We start from the raw sequence: 4836 nt of genomic DNA on the forward strand, positions 1-4836 counted from the left end.
CGGTGTCGATGACACCTCAAAATATCACACTGATCCTTTGATGTTATTTCATCATCATCAATAACAGCTTCTGAACTCCATCCTAATAAATCTCACGGTGGATTCAGTTCATGTTGCCTTACTCCTGCTGCCATTGTTTGTTTTCAATGCAGCTGAAAGGATAACATGTATTTTCAAGCAACATACACTACAAGAGAAGTCAGAAAGGTTGGGGTCAGTAAAAAATATTTTTAAAATATATATAACAATTAAATAATAATAATAATAATAATAAGTTAAATAATGTAAAATAACTACTGTTCTTTTGAAATGTCTACAGTGTTGTTATTAAATAAATTTCAATAATTTGAATTAAGCTAAAATAAAATAACATAAAAAAATAAAATGTAATACAATATAATAAAATAAAAATCTGGAAAATATGCCTCGGAAACGAACTGAAATAAAATAACCCAAAGTACTAAAATTACTAAAACTGAAATTAAAATTAAGTTGACAATATATAAAAAGAACAATTTTACAAAATATAAAATATATAGAAATATTAAATATAAAATGACTAAAACTTATCAATAAAATTCAAAATATGAATAAATAATCAATCAAATCAAATAAAAGCATATAAATAATACTAAAATAAAACTGACCTTCTAGTCATCAAAGAATCCACAAAATCCAACATTGATCATAATAAGAAATGTTTATCAATAGAATGATTTCTGAAGAATCATGTCACAATATTTGTATATATAAGTTGTTAAAATATTCCTATATTATTAAATATTTTTCATACTGGTTTTCATATTAATGAAAAACTTGCCTTGGGGACTGTCTGAAATAAAATAAGCCGAAGCACTAAAATCACTAAAGTACTGAAGTACTACAATTATCAGACTAAAACTGAAATAAAAATAAAGTTATGAAATATAAACTATATAGAAATATACACTATAAAAATGACAAAAGCACATAAACTTACTAAAACTTACAAAAATAAGAAAATAAAAGCTAATTCATAATTTTAATAAAAAAATAAACAAACTATAAAAACACATACATAATACTAAAATAAAACTGATTTTCTAGTCAAAGAATCCACAAAATAATAATTTTTCAACATTGATAATACCGTAATAAATATTTCTTGAACAGCAAATCATTAGAATGTGTATATATAGTTGTATATATCATTAAATATAATTACACATCTTTTTTATACTGCAATGCAAGACATTTGAGTCTTTTCAGGTGAATCTGAATTTGTCAGACATTTGACTGTTAGTGTATAATTAAATACACCATATTTCAAGTACAGTCATATATATGTATATATAGGATCGCAGGTAGAAATAGATGCTCAAATACTGCAGACATGGGCATTTTCACCAATAGCTGTGCATGTGAAATGAAAAAGAAGCACAGATTGCCGGAGTAAGTACCTGCATCACACAAAACGACAGAAGTGAGGCTCTTGAGCTTCCAGCTACATTGTCCGGAAAAGGGCAGACGCCGAGAGACCTCCTGCCTCCGCGATTGTGACGGCAAAATGAAAGAAGTGCCTCTTTTCTCCGAGGCTGAACCCAAGCATTAATGAAAAAGATAAATAAATAAATAATATCCACAACTGGATCCTCTTCTTTTAAAATGTAATGTCCACTCCTGCCACACCTCTCGCAGGAGAGAAGAGGTTATTTACCTCCTCTACCGTTTCACAGGCTGAATAGTAATGATACAGTATTACATTTCAGCTGGACAGATGTGGCTTCAAACTCTTGGGGCCCCTTTACAGGCACAAATACGCATGCAAACCCCGTCAGAAGAGTTTATGGGAATTATGAAACAAGCTCCACGGGATTATCATCACTCATTTTCCAGGTTCGTGCGGAGCCGGCAAAAACACGAGCATCCGCCAAAAATAACTGAGTCTGCAAGTGAGTCATCCAAAACAATGTGCTGTGATGATACGCACAAAACAGCAGGGCTTGCATGATGTTCGCATGCGTGCTTTACGCCACAATGCAGAAAATTCTGGAGACATGATTTTTAAATGTTTAATGAAGTTTCTTATGCTCACTAGGCCTGCATTTATTTAATTCAAAATACAGTAAAAAACTATGAAATGTTTTTACAATTTAACAAAACCGTTTTCTATTTAAATATATTATAAAATGTAATTTATTCCTGTAATCAAAGCTGAATTTTCAGCATTATTCCTCCAGTCTTCAGTGCCACATGATCCTTCAGAAATCATTCTAATATGCTGATTTGCTGCTCAAGAAACATTTCTGATTATTATCAATGTTAAAAACAATTTTTGCCGCTTAATATTTTGTGGAAATGTTTTCTTTTCTTTTGATGAATAGAAAGTTAAAAAGAACAGTGTTTATCTGAAATAGACACTTTTGTAACATTGTACATGTTTTTTTACTGTCACTTTTGATCAATTCAATGCATATTTACAGAATAAAAGCATTAGTTTCTATTAAAAACACACAGATACTCACATATCCCAGATATTGGAATGGTAGACTATCATGGTTTCTGCATGAATATGAAGCAGCTCAAATGTTTTCAACATTGATAATAATCAGAAATGTTTCTTGAGCAGCAAATCAGCATATTAGAATGATTTCTGAGTATTGACGCTGAGGAAAATTCAGCTTTGCATCACAGGAATAAATTACAGTTTACAATATATTACAATAGAAAACATATATTTTAAATTGTAATAATATTTCACAATATTAGAGTTTTTACTGTATTTTTTTGCACATAAATGCAGCATTGGTGAGCAGAAGAGACTTCATTGAAATCATAATGTAGCTGAAACACTCATTTGAGCGACTACTTCTAATTAGGGTTGCAAAAAGGTGGAAAATGTCCAGTAAATTTCGGAAATATTCCAGAATTTTTTTTTTACTTTCCAGGATTTTTTTGGGGAGGGATATTCCAGGGATTTTTGGAAAGTGTCCGGACATGTTCCACCCCTTTGCAACCCTACTTCTAATTGTATTCAGTTTGGATGCACAAGAAAAAAGAGGGAAAGAATAAATTAGACACAATTCCCTTTATTGGCATGGTGAGGCTGATGAAAACTACACATAAAAAAGAAAATTCACAACAAAGATTGTACAATATGTACAACTACAAAGGCATTGGTTAGGACTCAGCAGAAGGCAACATGGATAGGAGACAAATAGAAGATAACAGCCAAACACAGTCCCCTTGACCCCCAGTACACACACACACACACACACACACACATCCTCATTTAGATAGATCTGCTTCTTCATGGAAACACACACACACACACACACACACACACACACAAAACAAAAAAATTCGTCCAAAGTGGTGGCAAATCCTTCAGCAGTTTTTACTATGGTAAAAAGTCTCCCACTCCAAAAGATACACCCCATCAGGTCTACAGCAATTTACAAAGCAGATTTGCAACAGACACGTTGCAATGATTAAAGTCACACATATCGAACGCGACATGATGACTCTTTCAGTGCCTCAAACCGGACATTTACATTGTGATTCTTCTAATATGGGTTTCTCATTCAAAAACAAATCTGCACAACAACAAAACCTGCCGCTAACTGACAAAGAAAGGTTACTCTAAGTGTCACTGACAAGGGCCTGTTGTGGCCGTTTTGAATAATTTACAGCTCCTCTGAGGTACCTTCAGACCACAGCAAAGACAAAAATAGATCTCGCTTTGGAAAGAGACTTGATCTCATAGACGCAATTTTTTGGCTTTTTAACCCTTTAAGTCATTGCTCGTTTTAAATTCTCACTTCTTTCACTTTCTCTCACACACATGAGCTGCATTCACAACCAATTTCTCTTTCCAGCGGTGGTCTTAGGCAGTGTTGGGGAAAGTTACTTTTAAAAGTAATGCATTACAAAATTGCGTTACTTCCTAAAAAAGTAACTAATTACGTTACTTAGTTACTTTTTATTGAAAGTAATGCGTTACGTTACTTTTACGTTACTTTTTCAATCTGGGCTGGGCTTGCTTGTTTGCTTTTAATATAAAAAGTTATATTTTTGGCAAACATAAAAGCCCCAGGCTGAAGGAAATGTAAATTCACGTCTGTACAGTAGAACAAAGAAGAAGAAAGTTCAACACTCTTAAAAGCAATAAAAAAAGAAGAAATGTTAGTTTATCTTGTGTAATTTTTTCTTATTAGTACGGTTGAACTGGATCACTGAAGGTCAGCAGCAAATTGGTTAATAAAATGGGATTAAATGCATAAAGGATATTCGTATTATTTAACATATTTAATTATTGCAGCTTTGAGTCATATTCTGAGTTGCGCTTAACTGTTTTTATTAATTTTGAGGAAAACTAAATCAGATTTTTTTTTTTTTTGAGTGAGTGAGTGAGTGAGATGAATTAATGCATGTTCATATTTATTCTAGAACTAAAGTAACATCTTACTCCCAATTTCTCTCAACATGGGCACAGGAGAGCTTTCAATCAATAAATGGGGAAAAAAAAGTAACTGGCGTTACTTATTTGAAAAAGTAACTTGAAGCGTTACTTTACTAGTTACTTGAAAAAAGTAATCTGATTACATAACTCGCTTGTTTAATTAAACCAAAATGTAATTTAACCGTAATTATTAACCCAGTACAATGCTGAATTAGCATGACCACATTTCTACTAAAATCTGTTTTGAACCTTTAACAGCATTTCTGTCAGGACCACTATCGTCAAAATGATAGATACGTAGCATAAAGTTTGGTTTGGCTGTATGGTTCTGTTCTGGGCAAAAACCTCCCTGCCCATCCATGCAGCCTGTCATGAATGAGCAGGGAGAGCAGCAA

General features: G+C 32.5%; 1 long non-coding RNA gene across 1 annotated transcript in view; it reads right to left on the reverse strand.

The window, feature by feature from the left end:
• Positions 1-2016: 2016 nt before the first annotated feature.
• Positions 2017-4836, reverse strand: part of LOC107559938 (uncharacterized) — a 6523-nt gene continuing 3703 nt past the window's right edge. Inside the window, exons 2-3 of the long non-coding RNA XR_001605667.1 lie at positions 3497-3685; positions 2017-2028 (exon numbers count right to left, since the gene is read on the reverse strand). This is a non-coding gene — a long non-coding RNA (uncharacterized lncRNA). The remainder of the gene's footprint in view (positions 2029-3496; positions 3686-4836) is intronic.

This window comes from Sinocyclocheilus grahami, unplaced genomic scaffold (genome assembly GCF_001515645.1).
Source record: "Sinocyclocheilus grahami isolate Dianchi unplaced genomic scaffold, SAMN03320097.WGS_v1.1 scaffold706.1, whole genome shotgun sequence".
Classification (NCBI taxonomy): Eukaryota; Metazoa; Chordata; class Actinopteri; order Cypriniformes; family Cyprinidae; genus Sinocyclocheilus; species Sinocyclocheilus grahami.